The following is a 27231-nucleotide window of genomic DNA, read 5'->3' as shown; positions in this document are numbered from 1 at the left end:
CCTTGGTAATAGGATCCTGGCCATTTCATGTAAATTCACTAAGTGTACTTCGATGAATGTAACTCCAAGTTAGAAGCGCAAATTCATGAATTCTACCCATTATGTTTAGCAGCTTTACAGAAGTTTGGTGAACATGAAATGAGAAAAAGTAACAGGCAGAAGTTTGATGAGTCATCCAGCTAGCCAGAGATTCAAATTCATGCTGGGCTGCTTTGTGAAAAGTTATTTGTTGATTAATTTTATTCCAATCAACATAGTCAAACTAACATATTTATGAATGTTTTGAGTCCTATGTTATGCAAATAGAAAAAGTAAGTATCATTTCAAATTTTAGGAACATTCAGATTAGAATGATAAGTCCTATTATGAAGACATGGGATAGGTTACAGAGTTTTTCAATTATTGAATATTCTAGAATTAAAAACAATAGATACAAGACTAAACACAGAAAATTTACAACAGAGTGTAGAAAAAAATATTTTGTCAGATTTTTGAGACAGGGGAATGCATTGCTAGACTTGTGATTGAAGCAGAGATCATGTCATTGTAAAAGAATAGGTAGATTGGTGGTCCCTGGGTGAGGCAGCAGTGCATCCCCCGGTGATGAGACACTGAGAAGGTGCTCAGTTATAAAGAAAGCTAACTAATAAAATGGGGAAAACATAAAAGCAAAATCAGTAAACAAAGTGTAGGCAAACAGCAATTGAATTAAAGTAGAAAATAATGATAATAAAGCAGAATTAAAGGCACTGTATCTCAATGCACACAACATTTGCAAAAATATTGATGATTTGAATACAAAAACAAAATAAATGGGTATGTTTTAATTGCCATGATGGAATGATGATGGAAATGTGGCTGCAGGAAATCAAGAATGGGAACTGAATATCCAAAGATATTCAGTATTTGAAAGGATAAGTAAAAATGGAAAGGGAGATCAGTATATTTGTAAGTGTGGATCTTAGATGCAGACATTTTTGAAAAGCAAATCAGAGCAGGAGTTATACACTTAATGGTAAGGTCCTTGGGAGAGTTGCTGAACAAAGAGATCTTTGAGTGCAAGTTCATAGCTCCTTGAAAGTAGAGTCGCAGGTAGATAGGATAATGAAGAAGGCATTTGGTATGCTTTCCTTTATTGGTCAGTGCATTGAATGTAGGAGTTGAGAGATCATGTTGCGGCTGTGTAGGACATTGGTTAGGCTACTGTTAGAATATTGCATACAATTCTGGTCTCCTTCCTATCAAAAGAATGTCATGAAACTTGAAAGTGTTCAGAAAAGATTTACAAGGATGTTGCCAGGGTTGGAGGATTTGAGCTATAGAGAGAGGCTGAATAGGCTGGGGCTGTTTTCCCTGGAGCATCAAAGGCTGTAGGGTGACCTCTTAGAGATTTATCAAATCATGAGGAGCATGGATAGGGTAAATAGACACATTCTTTTCCCTGGGATGGGGATATCCAGAGCTAGAGGACATTGTTTATGGTGAGAGGGGAAAGACATAAAAGAGCCCTAAGATGCAACTTTTTCAAGCAGAGGGTGGTGTGTGTATGGAATGAGCTACCAGAGGAAGTGGTGGAGGCTGGTACAACTGCAACATTTAAAAGGCATCTGGATGGGTATATGAATAGGAAGGGTTGGCAAGTGGACTAGACTAAGTTGGGATATCTAGTCGACATGGACAAGTTGGACCGAAGGGTCTGTTTCAGTGCTGTAGATCTCTATGATTCTCTTACTCTATGCAGCTAAGAAACAGCAAATCATAGGTGGAAGTTATTGAAAGACCACTAAACTATAATGGTAAGGTTGAGCAGGGTATAAGTTAAAAAATCAGTGATGAATGTATTATGGTTAACATAGTAATAATGAGTAACTTCAAATTGTTGTGAATTCCTGACAGGTATACAAAATGAGTTTCTGGAGCAGTAATTAAGGAGCCAACTGGTGATCAGGTTGTATTAGATTTAGTATTGCATAATGCTAAATGGCTAATTATCAACCTTACTGGAAGGATATTTTCAAAAGTAGCATTCATAATATGTTAGAATATTGCATTAAGTTTGAATTCCATGTTGTTCATTGGAAACTAAGGTTTGAAATCTGAAGAGAGAGAAATATGACAGTAGGAGGGACAAGTTGATGAAATCAGTTGGTGATATACAGACAAGATAAAGAGGTATTGAAAGTATATCACATACTCTACAAGGGGCATCCATTCCTTTAAGGCACAAACACCCAACCAGAAGGCAAACACAACCGAAGTGAATGAAAAGAGTTCAAGATTGGATCAAGGGAAGTGGTTTTAAAAAATGCCAAAAGGGATCATTTTGAGGCTTTGGATCAATTTAAAATTCAGCAAAGAAAGACCAAAAATCTGATTAAGAAATGAAGAAGAGAATACAATTGCAATTGCATGGATTAAGAAATGTTTAATTGGCAGAAAGCAGAGGGTGGATATTTTTGGGATGGCAGATTGTTCCCAGTGGTATTTCGCCAGGATCAGTGCTAGGTTCACAATTTACTTAATGATTCGGATGTGTGGACCAATTGTAATATTTCCAGATTTGCTGATGAAACTAAACTGGTTGGGACTGTAAGGTGTGAGGCCGATACAAGGAGGCTTCAACAGGTCTTAGACAGGCTGAATGAATGGGTGAGAACATGACTGTTGGCATATACAATGAATAAATATGAGAAGACTCACTTTTGAAAGAAAAAAACAGAAAGGAAGAATATTTCTTAATTGGTCAGAGGTTGGGAAATGTAAATGTCCAAAAAGATATTGTTGTCCTTTTTAAAAAACTTATTGTGTGGGTGCAGTAGCAATTAAGAAGGTAATTGTACTTCATCTTGAAGGGATTTGAGTAGAGGAATAAGGATGCCTTGCTGCAATATAACCTAAAGGAAGTACCAGGAATAGAGGGGAAGCTATAGAAATTGCATAAATGCATTTATGGGTTAAATGATACTTTTTAGATGTCATATTTTTCAGTAAGGGTAGTTTTGTTAACATTAGGGTGTTCACAACTAATGGCAGACATGTCAATGTCTATTAGTATCATAAAGTAAAACTTCCAGACATCTTTACGATGTATGCCAATATTTTTTGTAAGGTGGAGTAATCAATGAATTTTGTATAAAAAAGGTTTATGAATCAAAACAGGAAGGAATTCAAAATTGACAATCAATCTCTGGTGCTTCCAAAAATGTGAGTTTTGCAATTAAGCAAGATGATTCAAATGTAATCCAACACCATGAGTCTTCCTTGGAAAACATCAGTCGTTTTGCAATTAGTCGTACCAGATCTAGACTGAAGAACAATGCTGCTACCAAGGATGAGATAGAACAGCTGAATAATCTCATGAGACAGCTCAAATGCTTTGACACTCAGCCCAGATCAGATGCGAATTTTGATGTGCTAGAACTAATGCTGGTCATGACAAAAGACAAAAGTGAAGTATGCCTTGAGAATGAATTGTATTTCTTTTTAAAACAGTGAAAATAGAAAAGTGTATATGAAATTCTCAGCTGCAGGTCATCCAAATAATACAACATTAATCAGTTTGATTAATACCTCGCATGCAAATTTTGGCAATGGATTTTCCAGTGCAAGAGGATTTGTGATGTTTCTTGTGGAAGAAAATTGGGAAAGATTGTCCCTAGGAATGGGAGCCAAAAAAAACAAGAAGGGTACTGAAGAGTTCATTTGTCACTGATAATTTAGCTTTTGTTGATGCTGTTGACACCATTTGTTTAAGATCTTGAAGGAAATGCTATTTTAAAAGGGAGTGAGAGGACAATAACAATAGAATGTTACATAAATAGTCAGTCTTTATGGACTAATGTGCTTTACAATCTATCTAATGATTTAGATGTGTGGACCAAATGTCATTTTTCCAAACTTGCTAATGAAAACAAACTGAATGAGAATGTAAAACATTAAAGTGAAAAATGGCTCAAAGATATAGTGTCCCGATGTGTGAGTCAGAGGAGTCAGTTTCAAATCCATCCATTCCAGAAGCATGTAATAGCATCTCTCAGTGGGTTGATTAGAAAATTTTAAGAAAGAGCAGCACACCAGCCCACACTGTCTACACCACACCTCCATTTTGATTTAGCTCCCTCCTTCTCCCTCTTTCCTTGCCCTCACCTATATTTGTTATTATTATCCTGTCTTTGCTGGGAGGTGTTTGTTAATTGTTCCTTTGGTTAGTAACACAGGTGATTCGGTGACAACTTATTCAATTGTTCCCCCTCTAACTCCATTTTAATGTAATCCCTCCCTTTCTTCCCAATCTCTCCTTGTTTTGTTGCTGCTGCAATGCCCTTAGTGGGCAGTGCATCCTTTTTGTTAATTGTTTAGGAGTTTAATTGGATGATTTAATGATGGGTTTATTAAAGGAAAGGAAATAGTTATGCTCTTCCTAGATGTGTATCATTTTCTGAACAGGGAAAGGATCCAGAAGAGAAAGGTAAAAACTGATGTTTGTGTTAAACTCGAGATTTTCAATAAAAACCTTGCAAACCTTTGAAAGACTTTTGCTGCTTAACTCAACATCTGGATATCAGCCTGTTAAACAAGGTAAAAACAATGACTGCAGATGCTGGAAACCAGATTCTGGATTAGTGGTGCTGGAAGAGCACAGCAGTTCAGGCAGCACCCGAGGAGCAGTAAAATCAACGTTTCGGTCAAAAACCCTTCATCAGGAATACAGCAGTTATTCAGCAGTTAAACGATCCAGGCCAGAATTCAGTCTTAACAGTTGCCACAGAGAAGGCTGGCTTTGGAAGTTAGGCGATGGAGTTTATGTTGGGGACCAACGTTTAATTCAATGTATTTCTGCTCATCCAGTTCCTGAAGTTAGAAACACTGTTTGACAGTTTAAAAGGTGCAGAGATGGTGATAATGTAAAACTGAATGTTGTCATCATACATGTAGAAACTAACACTGTGCTTTTAAATGATGTTGTTATGAGGCATCATGTGGATGTAACACAGAATGAAACCAAGGATATGTTGCTTGGCGATGCAGAGGTACCAGTGCAGGATTGGGATACAAACCATCACAAGTGATACTTTGTCTACAATTGGATAGATAAATAAGGAATGAGGTAGGACCAGTCTTAGACTGTTGGACAGCAGGTAGAGAGACATTGAAGGAGAATGGTGTGGATGACTGTGTCAAAGGCTGCAGAAACGTTCAGTAGGACAAAGAGCCATAGTTTATCTTTGACTCAGTCATATATGATATAATTTATGATTTACAGTGCATGGTGCCAATAGCTGGGTAATGACTCAGATGAATGGTCTGGGTACATGGATTTGAATCCCATTAAAGCAGATCGTGGATGTTGAATTTATAAAAGTGGAATTAAAAGATAGCCTCGTGAACCATGGAATCTTGGTCGATTGTTGTAAAAATCAATCTGGTTCAGTGAGTAATTTTGTTGTTCTTACCTGGTATGACCTATATGTGACTCCAGATGCACAGGAATGTGTTAATGCATTTACTTATGTAAATAATATTAAAAAGCATTTTAAAAACAAACCCATACAAGTGTATATAACCCAATCTGAAAAATAAGAATTCTACAATGTGGAAACAGGCCCTTCAGCCCAACAAGTTCACACTGACCCTCTGAAGAGTAACCCATACAGACCCAATATTAACCCCTGACTAATACACCTGACCTACACATCCCTGACCACAATGGGCAACTTACTATGGCCAATCCACCTAACCTGCAAATCTTTATGATTGCGAGAGGAACTGGAGCACCCGGAGGAAATCTACGCAGACATGGAAAAAATGTGCAAACCCTACACAGACAGTCGCCTGAGGCCGGAACCAAACCTGGGTACCTGTGAGGCAGCAGTGCTAACTACTGAGCCACTGTGCCAACCTAAAATCTTAAAAGACCTTGTAAAACATAATCCCTTTTGCTCCCCAACATTATCACTTTACAATTAATGAAAGTCCGAGAAATTCCCCTTCCCTGTCAAAGCTGTTGGTTAGATTTACCTCTTAAAGAACAAAGAACAGTGCAGCAGAGGAACAGGCCCTGAGGCCCATCAAGACTGAGCTGACACATTACTCCTTTTTTAAACTAACAACCTTTTGCCTCTACATGGTCCATATCCTTCTATACCCTACTTATTCATGTATCCAAAAGATATCTCTTGAACCGTACTTGCTTCCATCACCTCCTCTTACAGTGCATTCCTGGTACTTATCACCCTCTGTGCAAAAAAACTTATCTCTCGCATCTCTTTTCAACTTTCCCACTTTTACCTTAAATATTCCAAACATGGCCTCACTAAAGCAACATGGCTTTCCAATTTTTATACTCTGATCGATGAAGGCAAGCATGCCATTTGCATGCTTGATCAACTTACCCTCTTGTATTGCCTAGGCACCTCTGTGTTATTGCTTCTAAAGGTTCTTGTATTTTCTGTATATCCCCACCTACATTAGATCTTCTAAAATTCATCACCTCACAGTTGTTTGGATTAAGTTCCATTTACCATTTCTCTGCCCAAATCTCCAGCCCATCTATATCCTGTTCTATCCTGAGCTGAAAATGTGTTGCTGATTAAAGCACAGCAGGTTAGGCAGCATCCAAGGAACAGGAAATTCGACGTTTCGGGCCAGAGCCCTTCATCAGGAATATCCTGTTCTATCCCCTGGCAATCTACCTCACTATCCACAGTTCCCCCAACCTTTGTGTCATCCCCAAACTTACTAATCAGGCCACCCACATTCTCCTCTAAATCATTACTATATATTACAAACAATAGGGACTCCAGCACTGATTCCTCTGGAACACCACTGGTAACAGATCTCCAATCAGAAAAACTGCCACGCTCTGTCTCCTATGACTAAGCCAGTTCTATATCCATCAGACTAGCTCACTGTGGATCCCACCTTTTGTATCAGACTGCCATGAGGGACCTTGTCAAAGGTCTTACTGAAGTCCATATAGACAATACCTACCACTTGTCCACCACATCAATCATTTTTATCACTTCCTCAAACTCAATCCATTTTGTGAGACATGACCTTCACTGCACTTAACCATGCTGTCTGTCACATATAAATCCATGTTCTTTCAAATGTGAAAAATACTGTCTCTAAGAATCTTCTCCAATAATTTCCCTACCGCTGACATCAGGTTCACTGACCTATAATTTCCTGAATTATTCCTTCTTAAACAAAGGAACAAAACCAGCTATTCCTCAGTCGTCTGGAACCTGTCCTGCATCTGAAGAGGATACAAAGATTTCATACAAAGTCCCAGCAATTTCTTCCTTCAGATCACTCAGTTATTCTCGGATAGACCCCATCAGATCCTGGGGACTTGTCCACCTTAATACCTTTGCAAAACACCCAATACCTCCACTTTTTTTATATCAACATAACCGAGAATATCAACATCGACCTCTCTAGACTCACCATCCACCACTTGTCCGTTATGAATACCAATGCAAAGTCTTCATTAAGGACCTCACCCACATCCTATAACTCCATGCAGAAATTTACTTCTACGTCATTGAATGGACCTACCATTTCCCTAGCTACCATTTTTCTCCTTGTAGATCTATAAAAAATCTTGCAATTTTCCCAAATTCTGTTTGTCAGGTACATTTCATTTGGCTTTTAGCCCTCCTAACTCCTTGTTTAAGTTCTTTCTTGCTTTCTATCCCTCAAGTATTCTGTCTATCTTCAGTTTCCTTAACATATATATGTTATTTTTGCTTTTTGACTAAGCTCATATCACTTGTCATCCAAGGTTCCTGAATCATGCCATCTTCAACTTTTATTCTCCCAGGAGCCTGCTGGTCCCGAATTTGAATCAACTGCCTTTTAAAAGACTCCCATGTGGCAGATGTGGGTTTATCTCAAACATGTGTCCCCAGTCTATATTCCTGGTACTGGCCTAATGTTGTGGTAGTTAGACTTCCATCAGTTCAGTACTTTCACCCGAGGACTATTCATAGCCATATCTATGAGTAACTTAAAACTTAGAGAACTGTGGTCACTGGTCCCAAAATGCTACCCCACTAAAATCTCAATCACCTGGCTGAGTTAATTCCACAATACAAAGTCTAGTATGGCCCCTTCCCTAGCTGGAACTACTTACATATTGTTTTTAAAAACTGTCCTGCACATAACTAATGAATCTCCTCTCATTCAAACCCCTGGTGCTAAAGGTGCCCCAACCAATATAAGGCAAGTTAAAATCACCCACTGCAACAACTTTGCTGTTTTTGTATTTCTCTATAATCTTTCCACATATCTGTTCCTCTATCTTCTGCTGGCTGTTGGGAGGCCTGCAGTATAACTTCAGCAAAGTGATTGCACTTTTCCTACTCCTGGACTTTATCCATATAGCCTCACTGGATGAGTCTTGTCTCTCAGTAACACAACTCCCCTACCTTTTTCACATTACTCTCTATCTCGTTTGAAACATCCAAATCCCAGAATCCCAGTTGTGTCCCTCTCACAAAAAAGTCTCTGCAATAGCTACAATTTTATAACTGTATGTGTTAATCCAAGTTCTAAATTCATCTGCCTTACCTGTAATACTCCTTGTGTTAAAACAAATGCATTTCAGACCACCAGTCCTGCTGTGTTCAGTAACCCCTCCCTATCTGTTCTTCCTCTTAGCCTTACTGCCTTAGTCTAGAACTCTTCCTCAGTCATTTCATTTGCTGACCTATTGTTCTGGTTCCAATGGCAAACTTCTACCCACTACCCCACTATCCCCTATCCCACTAGTTAAGTGGCACCTTCCTGCCAGGATATCCTATAGCATATAACTACAAAATTGACAACTGATTATTACACAATGTTCAGCACCATTCGCAACTCCTCAACTACTGAAGCAGCCCATGCACAAATGCAACAAGAACTGGATAACATCTTGGCTTGGACTGATAACTGGTAAATAATATTAATACCATGTAGATGCCAAGCAGCAACCATCTCCAACAAGTAAGAAACTAGCCATCTTCTCTGACATTCAATGGAATTATCATCACCAAATTCTCCATTTTTGACATCCTGATGGTTACCAATGACCACAAACCGAACTGAACCAGCGAGGGATAATCTGTGGCTGTAAGAACAGGTCAGAGGCTAAACATTCAGCCTCAATTAACTCAGTTCCTGGCCATCCCCATTGTCTGTATGCCCAGCTTTAAAATACAAGTCAAGAGCATAATAGAATATCCTCCACTTCCCTGAATAGATACATCTGCAACAGCAATCAAGAAAATCAATACTGTTCAGGAGAAAGCAGCCCACTTGATTAGTACCCTCTCCACCAACCTCAACATTCCTTTCACCACCAACACAGTGGCAGCAGTAACTCACCAAGACTAGTTTGACTTCACTTTCCAAACCTACAACCTGGATTATTTAGAAGAACAGTATCAATGAAGTGATTCTGCCTCCAACAGGGTATTACACCTGATACAACAATATTATGTTATCTCACATGCTGTAAAAAAAACTGAAGTATTGGGAAGAGTCCAACAAGCATCAGAGTTATTATATCCAAGTATTACATTCCTGTGTCTGTGCTAATATTGAACTAGAAAGTTACAACAGAAGATTATGAATCCAGAGGAATATCATGCTTCAAGTCATCTAGAGTAAGATGGGATTTGGATTCCAGAACTGACAGTCAGGTACTGAAGAGATAATGATACATTCCTGGAGATGAAAGGGAGGTTAGAGAAGGGGTGGTAGTTTGCAAAAATGGAGAAAATTACGTTTATTTTTAGGTGACTGTGATGACAGATTATTTGAAGGAGACTTGAAGAGATGACCTATTCACTAAACTAAAACATGTGGCACTAGAAAAGCACAGTCGGTCAGGCAGCATCCGAGGAGCTGGAGAATCGATGTTCCAAGCATAAACCCTTCATCAGGAATGAGGCTTGTTGCCCGAAGGGGCTGAGAGATAAATAGGAGGGGGATGGGGCTGGGGGGGAGTTAGCTGAGAGTGTGATAGGTAGATGAAAGTGGGGCGTGATCGTGATGGGTCGGAGAGGAGGTTAGAACAGATAGATGGGAAAGAAGATGGACAGGTAAGATAGTTCAGGAGGATGGTGCTGAGTTGGAAGGTTGGATCTGGGATAAGGTGGTGGGAGGGGAAATGAAGAAACTGATGAAATCCATATTGATCCCATGTGGTTGGAGGGTCCCAAAGAGAATGAGGAATTCTTCCTCCTGGCATTGGGTGGTTGGGGTTTTGCGATGGAGGAGGCCCAGGGCTTGCATGTCCTTGGCAGAGTGGGAGGGGGAGTTAAAGTGTTCGACCATGGGGCAGTGGGGCTGTTTAGTGCTCATGTCCCAGGAATGTTCCCAGAAACGTTCCGCAAGTTGGCGTCCTGTCTCCCTAATGTAGAGGAGACCACATCGGGAGCAGCAGACACAGCAGCTGATATGTGTGGAAGTGCAGGTAAATTTCTGTTGAATGTGGATGGATCTGTTGGGGCCTTGGATGGAGGTAAGGGGGTAGGTGTGGGCACAGGTTTCGCAATTCTTATGGTGGCAGGGAAGGTGCCAGGAGTGGGGTGTGGGCTGGTGCTGGGTGTGGACCTAATAAGGGAGTTGTGGAGAGAATGGTCTCCATGCAGAACAGATAGGGGTGGGGAGGGAAATATATCTCTGGTGGTGGGGTTCATTTATTGGTGGCAGACGTGTCAGAGGATGATACGATGTATCTGGATGTTGGTGGGGTAGAAAGTGAGGACCAGGAGGGTTCTGTCTTTGTTGCAATTAGAGGGGTGGGTTTCAAGGTGGGTGGCGGGGGAGGGGGGGATGTGGGGGGAGGGGGTTGTGGAAGTGGAGGAAATGTGATGTATGGCATCGTCAACTATGTGGAAGTGTAAATTATGGTCTTTGTAGAAGGATGCCATGTGGGATATTCTAGGGTGGAACTGGTCCACCTGGGAGTAGATGCAGTGCAGGCCATCCAATCACAACAAGGAATAACCTCCTCCCCGCCTCCCCCCGCCCCCACCACACCCCAGTCCTCATCTTCCACCCTACCAATTTCTGCATCATCCTCTGCCATTTCTGCCACCTACAAACAGACCCACCACCAGGGATATAATTCCCTCCCCACGGAGACCATTCCCTCCGTGACTCCCTTGTTAGGTCCACAGACCCCACCACCCACCCACCGCACCTGGCACCTTCCCCTGCCAACACAAGAATTGCAAAACCTGCACCCACACCTCCCCGCCTCACCTCCATCCAAGGCCCCAAAGAATTCATCCACATCTGACAGAGATTTACCTGTACTTCCATACATGTCATCGACTGTTTCTGTTGCTCTCGATGTGGTCTCCTCTACATTGGGGAGACAGGATGCTAACTTGCAGAATGTTTCAGAAAACATGTCTTGACACATGCACTAAACAACCCCACTGCTCTTTGGCCAAACACTTTAACTCCCCCTCTTACTCTGCCAAGGACATGCAAGCCCTGGGCATCCTCCACCGCCTAACCCTAACCACCAGACGTCTGGAGGAACAATGTTTCATCTTCCGCCTTGGGACCCTCCAGCCACTCGGGATCAATGTGGATTTTACCAGTTTCCTCATTTGTCCTTCCCCCACCTTATCCCAGATCCAACCTTCCAAGTCAACATCACCCTCTTGACCTGTCCATCACCTTTCCCATCTACCTGCTCCACCCTCTTCTCTGAACTATCATCTACACTCCCACCTTTATCTATCTATCACATTCCCAGCTAACTTTTGCTTCCATCCCGCCCCCCCACCACCACCACCACATTTATCTCTCAGCCGCCTTGGGCCACAAGTCTCAATCCTGATAAAGGGCTTCTGCTCAATATATTGAGTCTTCTGCTCCTCGGATGCTGCCTGACCTGCTGTGCTTTTCCAGCACCACACTTTTTGACTCTGATCGCCAGCATCTGCAGTCCTCACTTTCTCCTCATTCACAAAATTAGGCAACATTGTAGCAGGGATGGAAAGTCATGAAGTCAGTAGTTTAGCTACCAGACCTGGTGAATTTCTCTAGCATTCCCTGTGTTTGCCTGAGAATAAAGTTATTTGGTGCAGATGCTGAAAGCAGTGACAATATCTGAGTAAGCGCAGTTTTTTGGCACTTGGGTGAGCTGTAGAGAGTGAGGATTTGAAATGAAAGGGCGAGAGGGAAGAAGTACTGATAGTAGAAGACGTGCCAGAGATTAACGGATCAGACCAATGTGCTGACTGTTGAAAACAAGCAGCCTGATCACCTGGAGCTAAGTGATGGTCACAAATGGTTTCAGTTGAGGGATTGTAAGCCCTCAACCAAGTTCCTGTGAACATCAGGACTTTATGGGATCATTCACAATAAGGTATGGATAGCAAGGAACAGAGGATCGGGATTCTAAACAGACGTGTAGAGAATGTGGTAATATTTGATGTGCTGGCATTACATGAAGATTATCATTGGGAGGGAGATTCACAAGACTGGAAAGCGTATCCCTAGCTAGCTGGAGCTGGGGCCGAAAAACCTTTCGAACCTGTAAGGCTCTCACAGGATTAGCCAGGAACTGTAGTGACGGGTGAAGGCTGTAACATTTCAATAACAAGGTAGTTGATCAGAGAAAACAGTTGAGTCTTAAGGTGTCACCCATTATTGATCAGTGTGGAAGCTGTAGCCTTGATGTTCAAGCAAATCCAGAGATTTACAAACCAAACTGAGCAAACATCCTGTTTTCACTGAGTAATACAAGGATCAGGCATCATCAGATGATGGATATGGCACTTTAAACTGGTAATTTCCTTGTAGTTAGAACTAAAATGCGTTCTCTGTTAGAATCAGGAGAAACTGGATGATTGGAGGCCGGCGGAGACAGAAACACAAGTACCATGGATGACCAAGGAGGTGCACAGTAAAGAGCTCCCTAGGAAGCTTATTTAACACGTGTCTTAAATAAATAAGATATGAGTTCATAACAACATAGAACAAAATCGTAAGCATATTCATGGAAGTTCACACATTCCTAACAGATTGATGACTTTTGGCAAGTGTGAAGGTTGAGAAGGAAGAATGAGTGTCAAGTAAAATTCAAATCAAGGGGACTACTATGTGAAAGTACAACTGGGGACCTGAGAAATTCTAGGGAAGGAACATTGTATCCTTAATTCATGATTGGTAAAATGCACATTATGTTGTATAATTAGCATCAAGATTGATCTTACTCATTTTCCAGAATAAGAACAGTTGAAGTGATCCTCACAGCCTCTAGTAAAGCCCTGTCTATGTTGCAAGGTTGAATGCAAATATCCTTGCAGCAGATGGCAAAGCTTTTTGATTGACTTCCTACTAACTTAACGCCTGTAGAAACAGGTGTCCTCTGTCATTGTCAGGTGACTGTGCCAAAACCAGCACTGATGGCAAAATGGCAGGTGGAGCCATTGTCATCAACATGCCAGCTTATTTTGCTGATCTGAATTCTTTCTTTCTATACTGCTTTATCCATGAAGTACAATACTTGGGTTGTATCCAAACCAATCCCCATTTTTAACCAATCCAGACTATGTAAACCGCTGCTCCTGACTTCAGTGAAAGGTGGTGGTGAAACATTCCTTACAATTTGCATTTTTTTCTTCAACTGTGTCTATTTTGTTGCTGTAGAAACAGTGGCATTTCAATCTATTTCCACAGTGTTTAATACACAATGTAGACTTTTAAGAAAATTTAAAACCAAATTCTATCATATACGTTAAGTAAAAAATAGTCCACAGATAAAACTCCAAATTTTTATAAGACTAAGAGAACATGTTTCAAAAATGAAGCTAGCATTAATATCCAAAACTCATTGCCTTTTAAGAATTTTATTGAATATGGACAGGAAGTCAATTAGATTCGAGTTGGATGTGGGTTGGCTGACCAGGCACAAATGCTTGTGGACCTTGTCATGAATAGACAGTAACTGAGGTCCAGATTTAATATTTAAAGAGTGGCTAGACAGTCATCCACTCCCTACAAGCCATCAACATCATCTTAGAGGGGTATTCTGAACATGAACTGCTGCCATCTACCTTCTACCCCACTCCCCCCAAACCCCAACCCCATCCGACCTACCACATTTCAATTCCTCACTCCCCCTTGACCTTCTCTCCATCATGTTTGACCTTCCTTCCTTTACCCTAGACCCTGCCTGTAATTTGTTGTCTTCAACCAACCCTCATCACTCATGATGATCTGACTAGGAGAAAGTGAGGACTGAAGATGCTGGAGATCAGAGCTGAAAATGTGTGGCTGGAAAAGCGCAGCAGGTCAGGCAGCATTCACGGAGCAGGAGAATCTGAAGATTCCTGAAGAAGTGCTTATGCCCAAAATGTCAATTCTCCTGCTCCTTGGCTGCTGCCTAACCTGCTGTGCTTTTCCAGCAACACATTTTCAGCTATGATGACCTGACTGTCAAGTTAGAGCTGTCTGCCATCTCCATACAACTGTCCATGGTATCCAGGAAATGTCCAACCCAGATCTGCCATTCATCTTTCTCAACCCTCCTGTCAATATTGACTTGGAGTCGGTTCCCTTCAACTTGCAATTGACCTGTTCTCAACTATGCTTCATCTCTCCTCAAATCATGCTTCAGCTGCCATTAGCACACCACGACCTCACTTTCTCAGACTGTCACATCCCAATCTCCACAGAACACTACTGCCTGAGGTCAAAGAAATAGTTCAGCTTCTCCTTGCTTGATCCAACAAAACACCTCAAAAAAAAAGCAGCTCCTTTTCAATTTCACCAAGAAGACCACTTCAGTTTCACACTACCTTCAACTCTCCATAAGTCTGAAGGTATGTGAAATGAGATTCTTGATGTCAAAAAATCAAAATCTGATTTTCTATCCAAGCTGTGAACAACAAGATGAGAATCTTACAATGAGCAGCAAGTGGTTTATTTGCATAATTGACATCTCACAACGACCTGTTTCACCTCATTTCTGAGCTGTTTGCTATTCTTTCCCAATCTTCTAGCTTACCACTAATCTTTGCCATGTTGCATGTTTTTTCTTTCATGGTGGAGGGAAGCTAGGTGATGACAATTCCTGAAATGGACTTTTGAGGAAGTATCTGGCAGGTTCAGCTCAGAGCATTCTCCTCGAGGCTTCCAACATTTCTGGGTGCTCTCCATGTGCACTGACCACCTGCTTCCCCTGGCTATAGTGTTTGGCACTGGATAAGCGCTAGGGTTGACAAATCATTATGGTGCTTCATTGACTCACTTAGAAAACAATGATCCACTTCCAATGCTGTGCTGCACTTTGGGTTGCGCTGACAATGTTATTGCTGCTAGACCACTTTGTGCAGACGGGAAAGCGCACTTTGCTCACTTTCTTTGCGCACACTCTCTTTGTGCCCGTTTGAATCCCCATAGTGTCACTGCCTGTCTTTGCCTTGCCTTTTTGCACTTTGCAGTCTCAGTCAGAATTTACAGGCACACAATACATCTGTCTTGACTTGCCTTTTAATGCAGATGCTAAACCAGGCAGCTTGGCATGACTGTCAGCAGTGATCAGTCAAGTGGGTGATATGTTGCTGTATGGTGCCATGCTGCATCAATGTCACACCTGTAGCATTTGACTTGTACGGCAAGCACACTGCATATACTTCAAACAATTAGCAATGTGTCCAAGTTGAAAGGAGGCTAGACTTCAGTCATGTCCATAGGGGTTGTTATCAATCACTGTAAGTCAAGAAATTGGTCCAGCAGCCTTGACATAGTCAGTTGGCTGTTTGGGGAGATCAGGATTGAGACTGAGTATCACTACAGTCCAGAGAAGGAGCTATAGTTAACTCTGAAGGTTCAGTGTAACTGGTTAAGGAATGAACAGTAAGCCAGTCAGGGAGCTGTACAGTGATCAGTCAGTGGACTGTTCACTCATCCATCATGCCTGTCATTCTACATTGATCAGAGTGGTGCATCACAGTCAGTGCTGGGTGTCTATTAGGGATTATCAGGAGGCCACATCTGTGATCGGGAAGTTGATGACATTATTTGTGGTGATTGAAGGCAGCATACCGAGCTGTATAAAGGGACAATAATTCTATCAGAGCAGCAACTCAATGTGTAAAGGCGGGCAACAATAGTCCATTGGAGGACAAAGGCTATTGCATAAGAGGGTATCTTTGACTGTCACCAGCAGCTAGCCTTCAACAGGAGACAGTGCAGTTCATGTGAAATTATAGGCCCAGGTTTGGGGGGGAGGGAATATGAGGAGGCAAAAACTGAAATGGAAGAGTTGGGTGAGAATATGTGGAAGATCAGAGCTGATTGGGTTGACAGGAAGTGCAAGGGAAGAAAAGGAACATGAAGGTTTGAGAGGGTCTGCTAGAATGACAAGCTGAGCCGGCAGTGCACTCTCAGATCATGACCTCTGTTCCTTCCAGCCTCAGTAAAATGGAAAATGGATGCCACTACATTGAGAGTGGGCACAGTGAGTGTTTTCTTTTTCTGTCTGAGCACATAACTCTACAGATGTGAGGTCCTACAAGGACAAGTATATGAATCAGATATCTCCATATTAAAGGTTAAAGACATCTATAATCATAGAACCCTGCATGTGAAATGTTACCGTGACCAACAGTATGGAATACAAATTCTGGTCACTGGCAGTTTTGAGCATGTGAATGGTCATTACAAATTGATAATAGTCATTTCTGTGAAACAGAAGGTTATCACAGGTGATCTTAAAAGTAGCATCAGTGAGCCAGATTCACAAAGCTAATCTAAGATTTCAAAGACACACAAGGGTGTGCAGCTGATTTCTTCTCCACTGCAGCTGTAAGTATTTGCCAGCACGGTCTTACATACAATGCTGCAATTCTTGTTTGGGTGCTGGTTCAAGATATCAGGAATCCTACCATACTTACATTCTTTGACTGTAATTGCAAGTGTGGCTTGTGCTGCATTTATCAAAGCAAGCTGCACTCTCTCAAAGACATTACATGGCCATGTTTGTTGCAGGCCTCAAAGTCCTACTGTACAGAAGTCTTTACTAAACTGACGTTTGTGTGTGATACAAACGTTGCCTGCTACATCACAAAGGATTCATTCCAGTATCTGATATTCCCCACATTGGTTTATTGAGACTAACACCAATTATCCAGCCTATTTTGGTTGTACTGCAGAAGACTGTGTCATTAAGTATATTAAAGGCTGACATAGACAGATATTAAGGGAATCAAGGCTTTCAGAAAAAGACAGCAACATGGAATTTAGGGTTATCAGATCAGCCATGATCTCACTGAAATGCACGGTTGATTTGATGGACAGAATACTCTCCCTTTTTTCCTACATCTAGTCAGTTCATGTAACTCTGGCTGTGCAATGAAGCCACAGAGAAATTAAGGAGGAATAAATATGCCAGCAAGCTCAGGGCCAGTAACAACCTCCAGCAGCTGCTGAACTGTCTCCACATGAAGATGGCACAACTGAAGGTCCCCTCAAGATGTGGAGGAGGAGCAGGAGGCCCACAGTCTATAATTCTCAATGCCATTTCCTCCAGATGAGCAAGGTGCCATTGTTGCCAAACCCTGAGGATTTCCCAGTGTACCATTACAGAATGGTATCATCAGCTGGAGTAGGATGTGTCAACTGAAAGGTGGGTGGTCATTCTATCATGGTGGCTAGCAAGGAGACAGCTGCACTAACTTTTTATACCATTGACCATTTCCAAGGATTCACTTGGACCCGTGTCGTCAACCTGCAACCATATCAGGGCTGATACTGGTGCAGTTTGTGAAAGATGACATGACTTTATCCCATGACCAGTTCAGTGCTGTAACCCAGGCAGGGGATTTAGACAACATAGCTGACTTCCCCCGGGGCAGGACACGAAAGACTGTACATTGCATTGAAAAGGTTTCCTTCCCTTTCTGCAGATTATCTGTGATCACTAACATTACATACTTTATGACAACCGTCCTTCAAGCTCTGTGATGCCTGTATCCTTGAGAACTCTCATGTTCCTGCTTTGTAACCCAAACCATTGTTATACCTTAAGATTATGGTCTTCTTTATTTCCCTTCTGTGGAGTTGTTCATTCCTGCCAGCAATTGACCTGGCCCACAGCTATTCTTTAAAAATGGAGTCGATGCCAGAAATGTTGGAAGATCATGCCAGTAATGAGTACTTCTACTGTTGGTGTGGGTACAATGATGTGGTGTCATAGAGATGTGTGCATACAATGAAGTGAGCAGCAAAGAATTATGGGAGATAATTCACGAGCGATCACAGAGAGAAATATTCTATTGAACTCTCTGAAATAGACACTTGAGCTGTTATTTGATAAAATTCAACCCAAGGCTACCATTTAATCTGGCAATCATGATATTTGTTGAGTATTCATGACATGTTAATGCGGTAAAAGTTTGGTAATGTCGCTTGCTGTCAAGAACCAAGATCAATCTTAAAACTACTACCAAACTTTTATTCTACTGTTTGAAAACTGACTGCTTGCCTCACACACAGTGAAGTACCCTTTCCCATTTCATTTCTGCCCTGGAAATCTTTCTTAGATTCTGCCCCTTGTTTCCTTTACACACGTACAAAATGGTCTCAGAGAAGAATGAATGCAATGTGTGCAGTAACCAGGAAACCTTTTGAATATTGCTGCATGATTTTTGGGACATTGACAAGGCTGAAGCACCCTAGCATCCAAAATGAAGTCACATGGGAAAGTAGCCAATGCCTCTTCTCTTCATTTTTCAGTAACCCAGTACCTGTTCTGCACCTGCGGAACCAGGGCAGATCACCTGAAAATCAAAACCTCAGTTTAGAACAACAGTGGATTAGTTTCTAAAGCAGTTCAACTTCTTTTTGCTGTAAGTTTGTGGCTTGCAAGCTTTAATATTTTAGCTGGCGTACTTGCAGCTTAGCATATCTATCGGATTTCTGTTTCACTGTAACATTGAATCCTATGTCCCTATAGTGTGGAAGCAGGACAGTCAGCCCATCAAGTGTACATGGACCCTCTGAAGTCCATCCCATCCAGATCCAGACTCAGACCCACTCCCCTTCCTTATCCCTGTAACCCTGCATTTCCCATGGCCAGTACACTTCACCTGCACTTCCCTGGACCTATAGGCAATTTAGCATAGCCAATCCACCTAACCTACAGCACCCAGAGGAAACCCACACAGGCATGATGAAAATGTTCTTTTCCCATTATACATACTGCTTACTTAAAAATATTCTCTCCCTGTTTTGGCATATGCATCACTATGCTTGCCATGTGGAAATTATTACATTTTGGACTGTTAACTGCCAAGTGTTGTCACTTCCTGAAAACAAAACATATAATTTACTAGTCTGCTTCTGACAATTTTTTTTTAAAAATTGATTTGGCTGAAAGGTTTGTTGTGGAGCTTCATAATGGAGTTTGGATCAGGTTCCTTGATTGCCCTTTCTTGTAAACAACCTACATGCAAGTTCATTAAAAATTAAAGTGTGCTGGTGTCTATTAATGTTGTCGGACAGTTGAAATATGTCTGATAGATTTATTCTGCTATAAAGGAGCCATATCCCACTGTCTCCTGGGACACACTCCAGCTGTTTAGACTATAATTCCATCACTGGCAGAAATGGTTAGGGCAGCTCTATCTGAAATGTCTTCATTTCTGCTTTCCTTATGAATTGCAAATGAGGCCTTTTGTAATAATGTTAAAATATGCATGTAGAGGAATTAAGGTACTTTAGGGTCAGCAGCAAAGTCTCAAGAAAGGGGTCACTGAAAGCTGGGAGCAGCTGGCAGATATAGCCCCAAACTTACTTACCCAGAGATTGTTGATCTGATTTTTTTTATTGTAGAAGAACCACATTTTAAATGGTTAATGGCTGTCTGTATAAATCTTAGTCAAAAGAATGTGACTGTAATAGGCTTCTTTGTACTGCAGTTTTGTTTGTTCTTACAGCATTTGATCCTGTGTTCTGCCACGAAGCCTACTGGGAGGATTATCACTTCTCTCTTGCTCTTTCAATGCACCCATTCTGATCTTACCAATTTTTGAAAAAAAAAGATCAAACTGAAGAAGTATTCTAGAAAGTTCAAACAGATTGTTTAGAATGGGTTCACATTCCTTGTTAAAAGTGCAGTACTACCCCAATTACTGTAACATTGAAATAATGTGAGCGTAATTCTTTTTTTTATTATTGTGCAGAATATTCAGTTCACTGTTGTTTTTATTATTCTGAAAAATATACAGTAATTTGAGAAGATTAATTCTGGGACTGAACACCACCCACAATTCGTTCAGTCTGGGGGTCAGATGGGCAGCTGCAAAAACTGCTCTGCTAATTATAAGGATTCGGCATTTGTTAATAGAATCTTCCTCTGCAAACGGCAGATGTGTGTTCACTCATGCAGATTATTAATTCCGTTTTGCCTCAGCTGCGGTTTCAGCTATGCTGAGTAGAATCTACTGATAGAACTGTCAGTTATCAGCAGAGTGATGCTGCCAGTGAGTGAGAGAAACAGAGGCGGTGGGGTGGGGGGGAAAGCTAAAAAAAACCCATTTAATCACAGGTGTGCCGATGCAAGAATTTACCTCTACTCTTTCCATTCACTCCAAAACAATTAAACTTCAATTTTAGAATTCATTAATCTGTAGGCAACATTAGAAGAACTAATTCATGCCTGTCAGAGGCAATGGACAGAAACTAATACGAAGGTAATTGCAACAAAAAAAATCCCAGTACCCTACTGATAATATGCTTTTATTAACAAACATTTGATCTGGCACTTATAATTAAACACAATTAAAAATAACAATGGTCATCCTTGACATTAAACACCAATACAGGGCATATCCTTAACTTTTATCTATGTACATTTAATTAATGAAATTAGACTGCAACATTTTCGTTACTTTTCCCTGGGATGTAAATGATGAAGACTATATCATTGTTGACTCCTAGAGCATTACGCATGAGAATAAACCAATGTGTTGATCAAGACCAGAAGGAGGGCAGTAGGATGTTGATGAACTCGCTTGTTATTCAAGAAAACCCAATAATTTCCATTGTTATTGTTTGGCAGAACACTACAAGGAAGCAGAATTATTCATAGAAACCTGTGGAAGTGACAGGGGACTGGGTGGTCACTTGAGCAATTAACAGGCCAACAGCGGGTTTAGATTTAACATCAAGGATCCTTGAAAGTGGAAGTCCCACTCACCAATGCTGTTGTCCAGCAGTCCACAAAAGCAGAACAAATCCAAACCATGCTGATTACTGCTGTGTACTCACCAACATCAACAAAGTGATGGAAGGGGTCATTGACCGTGTCTTTGAGCACCACTTACTTGACAATAAGCTGCTCAGTTTGGGTTGCACTTTGAGTTGCTCAGCTCCTGACCTCTTTAAGGCATTGGTTCAAACTCAGAGAAAAGGAGCTAAACTTGGAGGTGAGGTGAGAGTGACTGCTCATGATATCAAGGATACATTTGACTGAATGTGGCATCAAGGAGATCTAGCAATATATAAGTCATTGGGAATCCATAGAAAGCTCTCCATGGTTTGCAGTCACACGTTAGCACTAAGGAAGATGGCTGTGTTTGTTAGAGGTCAATTATTTTCGTCAGATCAATGCAGGAGTTCCTTAGCATAGTCATTTTAATGAACTATTCAGACACATTATGACCCATTTCTGGAGCAGAGGTAGGGACACCACCACAGTGCCACAAGAATCCCAAGTTCCTCAGGATTCTGCTGTTGGTTAATTTTAAATGTACAACTTGTTACGGGCCAGAATCAAACTCAGGAAGGTTGCTATGGCAACCATAATACCACCATCACAGTGCATTGTTCTGCAGCTCCCTGGCTCAACTACTTTCAGCTGCATCATTAATGATCTTCTCTCATTCAGAAGGTCAAACTTAGGATTGCTCATGAATGATTTCCCTATACTCAACATTATTTGTAACTCATCTGCTGCTCGATCAGTCTGTGTTTAACTATAGTAAGACCTGGACAAGAAAGGTTTGGTTTGTTAAGTTGAAATAACATTTGTGTCATACAAGTGCCAAACAAAAAGAAGGAATTTAACCATCACCCCTTGACATTCAATGTTGTTACCATTGCTGAATTCCCCACTATCACCTTCCTGGGGGTTACCATTGACAAAAAAAAACTAATGGTTCAGTCATCTAGAAACTGTGGCTATAAAAGCAGATCAGAGGCTAGGAGTACTGCAGGGAGTAGCTCCCCTCCTGATTCCCCAAAGGACTGCCCACCATGTACAAGGCACAAGTCAGGAGTGTGATGGAATAGTCTCCACTTGCCTGGTTAGTGCAGCTCCAACAATGCTCGATGCTATTCAAGATAAAGCAACTCACTTGATTGTACCCTGTACCACCACTTCAAAACGTACTCACTTCCACACAAATGCACAATGGCACAGTGTGTACCATCACAAAGGTGTGTTGCAATAATTCTCCAGCTCTTAACCAGCATCTTCCAAATGTGATATCTCTGACTGAGAAGGGTGAGGGGAGTAGATAGATGGGAATATCATCAGCTGCAAATCCCCTTCAAGGCATCATACTGATTTGGTACTGTATCTCCATTCCTCCAATGTCACTGGGTCAAGTCTCTGGAACTTCCTCCCTTTCTGCACTAAGTGTACACTCAGCCACCAAGGACTGCAGTGGTTCATGAAGGCAGATCACCACCACTTTTCCCAGAACAATTAAGGGTGGGCAATAAATGCTGGGGTAGCCAGTGATGAACACACCCCGTGAATTAATTAGTGACACAACCAGAGAGATGGCGCCTGTTACACAGCCAACACTATCTGAGGTATTGGATTAAGGAGGCTCCTGGCCACAGATGAAGCCAAATGTGATCAGATATAATTGCGTCAGACATAATTGCATTGAATGGTGGAGCAGACCTGATGGGCTGAATGGCCTATATTTACTCCTACATCTTATGGTCTGAAGCAGGATGGGGAGAGCTCTTAGCAAGAAAGTAATAATAAGGGAGGAAGAGAGGGCTCATAAGTAAAGGCAGGTGGAATGTATCTTAGTGTCAAACAGGCCATCTGCCCTGCACTGAGTTTATACAACTGTGGTGGTGGTCTGTGATGATTTTGTGGGCACTAACTGTCCACATTAGGCATGAATTAACAGCACATGATCATAAAAGCTATCCATGTACTGAACCAACTTGGACATCACCAGTCCCAATTTGCCACTCTCCATCTAATAAATGGCACCCCAATCCACAAATTCAAATTCACTACCGGACAAGGCACGAGATTCTATCCATTGAGTTCACTCTCATAACATGCCATTTTGGTGTTTAAGTTCAGTGATCACTAGTCCAATATCAGAATAACTAGCTTTTACTCCTATCTTACATATTACCTGGGAAATTCACTTGTTTTACAGCATTATTAATGGTATAATATGCGATTAAGGCAAATGTAGACTTTGAACTGGTGCTAAAGATGGAATCTTGTGCCCACCCTCATGGTAAGGTTGGTGGCAGGAGTTCATTGATCAGATATAATGGTGGTGAGTGGTGACCCATCACATTTCTGCCCTCATACCAATTAAATCCCTGGTGGAAGCCCCCACAATAGGCTTTCCACTCTGTAACCAATTGAGGGCCTTAAATTGGCAGTTAATGCCTTTTTCAGGTCCTCATCTTGTTGATGCTGGTATTGAGAAGCAAATTCTGGTATATTTGTTTGCGTACCACATCACTAATGGGGGAACCAGCTCAGAGGCACCCATTATCCTTGTTGCCGACTCCTTTTGTTCCTTCCACTTCCGTCCAAACCCCACATTGCAACCCAATTTCCTGCTATCACGCACCTGTGCCTAGGTCCTCCTTAATCCAAAGCCTTAGATGGCACAGGACTGGCAGCGGTCACTGGTGCTACTAAATATAGAAGCGCTGCCAGTTTCTGAATGGCCAGGAGCCTTCAAAAGGGTGTTACATCTGCAGTCAGAGTCCTTGATCTCACACATGAGATTAAGTATTGTGATTGGAGTAAAGTCACAATAATTCTCTTTTATTAAGTAAGTTGTTGCATATTTATAACAACTGTAAAGACAATACTGTCTGTCAATAAAATGATCTGCAATGCATTTGTCTCAAATCAGGTATCTAAAGCAAACAACAGATTGGCACAGGAACCACCAAGAATCCCACGAAGACTGTGTTGTCATGTGATACCTTTCGAAAACAAAAACCTTTTGCCTCTATGCAATTCGTATTCCTCTAGCCCTTGCCTATTGATATATCTGTTAAGATGCCTTATACATTGTTATTGCATCTGGCTCCACCATCTCCTCTGCTATTGTATTCCAGCCACTTGCCACATTTGCCTCTCACAAATCCTTTAAACTTACCTCCTTTTACCTTAAAGCTTTGTCTCCTGGTAGTTGACATTTCATAGCTATCACAAGGAAGTGTAGCCCTGCTCAAAGCCAAGCTATCTATTGCTAATATGCTTAATATTTCCAAATGTGAGTAATCCTATCCCCAATAGCTTTCTCCAATAATTTTCCTATCACTGATGTAAGACTCACCGTGGGTCTGTAATTTCCTGGATCTGTTCTGTTGTCCTTCTTAAACAAAGGAATACCGTTGGCTATTCAGGAACAATGTTGGCGATTTGGAACAACATCTACTGTCCAAGAGAAAAAGTATCAAAAGAACACTTTCTAAAATAAATCTTGAAATTAACACTCCTCTAGAAAGAAATCATCCGACATGACCAACACAAACACTTGGTACTAAATAATTGAATTTTATATCCTGAGTAAGTTCATTGAAAACCAGGTACTTTTGCAATAATAGAAGACACAAATATGGTAAATGTAATAAGTTAGTATCCTTTTTGAAAGTTCAAACATAAGATGATCTTGAGTTGACCAAGTCTCACCCTGAATTCTGTTTCTCAATTGTAAAATCATGGAAGTGTGCTTGTTGTGTTTTTCAAACAAGTTAATGCAATGCTGACATCATCTCTAAAGATGATAACAAATGATTATATGCACACAATTTATGAAAAGCTGGAAACTGCATTTCGCTTGGAGGTAAATAATTGTTTTATTTTGTTTGAGGGAGGAGAAAGGCCATCCTGTTTTTCTTTTGATGTGAAGTATCTACAGTTTTAATGCCAACAGTATTTATTTGCTTGGTGCTGAATATTGGATCTTCAATCATGTTCTGAACTTCATAATGAATGGAGAAGTAATGATTCCAAATATGTTCACTTTCATATTACATTGATTCCATGCATTCTATGGATTTTGCACACAGTTTGTGGGTGGAGACAAGAAGGTCTTCTCTAGCTTTTAGCAGCAGCAGATATATTTGTACCAGCTCCCTCAAGTCTTGGTAATTATGCCTAACCAACTGCGTCATACTTGTTGCTTTCTGGCAATAAACCTTCTTGTTATCTCAGAACTTTGCCTCTTTTGTGGTGTAACATGAGCAACTTATCACTAAATTGGCCAAGGCAAAGCAAAGATAAGCTGATTGATGACAATTAAACAAAACATCAAATAACCCTTACCCAATGCCACACACAAGTAGGGGTGGCAAATGCCACAAGGTGCCAGAATGGTCATTCGGGAAAAAAAACACAGTCTGCAGGCTCATCTTATTCTTAATAGGAAATGAAGAGCAATTAGAAAGAGAAACTTTGGTCTAAACTATTTTCACACAACTTCTCCCTTATTAACTTGTCATAATGTGGCATTAACAGAGGCCTGAGAACAAGATACTTGTTCCTTTTGGTTAATGTGTGCAAAACCTGGGAAGACCTAAAATGAGAGAAAGGAGGCCACAGACCAGAAAAAATATATTGTTCAATATTTTTTCTTTCTCATATAAAGAAAATCTAATAGGGCCCCAAAGATCCTCAAATTATGATCCAAGTATAGGTGCTGCCAAAGTATGTGATATTAGTAGGAAATCACATTATTTGCATTGAGCCAGCTCCACCCTTGTTATGATGATTGAAGTTCCTCAATACTACCTGCCCTCACCTGTTGCTATTCACCTCCATCGCCATGGAGGTTTTCTTTTCGTGCAGTCCTACAAAAATAAATGAACCACCTTTATCAGTTCCAGGCATTCCATGGCTGAATGTCCCTCCTGGGGTTCGCTTGTGGCTTTCTGTGGTCCAGTACATATGATCTGACTTCAGCTGGGACAAGTACTGGCCTTTAAACACATACTGAAACTTATAGGGCCAAAGAAGCATAGGGAAGATCTGCCCTTCCACACAGGAGGCCTTGTTTGAAACAGGCAGAGACCCTTAAACACCTCATTCAAATCCATGACTAATATGTGAGTCCCAATGGAATTTCCATCATTCTAGTGGCCTCCAGTTAAAGTTAAGTTGAAAATGAACTTGGCCACAAGACTTTATGTAATAAACCAGATTTTACATTTCTTCAGCTTTGATGTTTGAATTAAAATCAAATAACTTTAGCAATTCCATTTGCAAATCATGGAAGTTTCTATTGCCCTGAAAAACGAAAATGGGCAGCTTAGATTTTCTTTTATCTGTCACCTTCTGCACAAGTTGGCTTTAAAGGTTCCCAGTTTTTTTTTGCGAACTTTTTTAAAAAATAGTAAAATTTTAAGCAATCAGAAGATATGCATTATACATGAAGATTAAACATCAGCTGAAATTTTTATGAACAGTCATTCTTAGCATTGGTGTGCATTTTTCAACAGTCACAGGATGTGATTATAATTTGTGCATAAAATAAATAAATGCTTGGGAACATTTTTCTTACATACAAAATGCATAGTGCAACTTTTGTATTCTGATTTTCTGCCTAGACTGGAATTCTACAGCCTTCATTAATGTTTCATTTTGAAGCAAAAGCACGCTTACCAGAGGACTAGTTATGGCTTGCAGTAATTTACCATAAAATTGATTATCTTTCCATCTTTTGTTTCTGCAGTCAGAGCCTGCACTGGTAGCTCCTTTTGTTTTCTCCACTAACTAGCTCCATGGGGTAGGATGTTTGAAATGTGGATCCTTTGCCAGGGATTTGTCAACACACATCCCTAAATGAGGGAAAACTGCTTGTTTTTTCCTATCTCCATCTGTCTGTTTATTCATGTTCTAAAAGAAAACTTAATTCTCATACGACTGAGTCAATGAAAATCACTATTATCTCACTAACGACACAGCAAGTTTGAATTCAAAGC

Source organism: Hemiscyllium ocellatum, chromosome 4 (assembly GCF_020745735.1).
Source record: "Hemiscyllium ocellatum isolate sHemOce1 chromosome 4, sHemOce1.pat.X.cur, whole genome shotgun sequence".
Classification (NCBI taxonomy): domain Eukaryota; kingdom Metazoa; phylum Chordata; class Chondrichthyes; order Orectolobiformes; family Hemiscylliidae; genus Hemiscyllium; species Hemiscyllium ocellatum.
The sequence above is the reverse complement of the archived record's forward strand: the minus strand, read 5'-3'. Positions refer to the sequence as shown.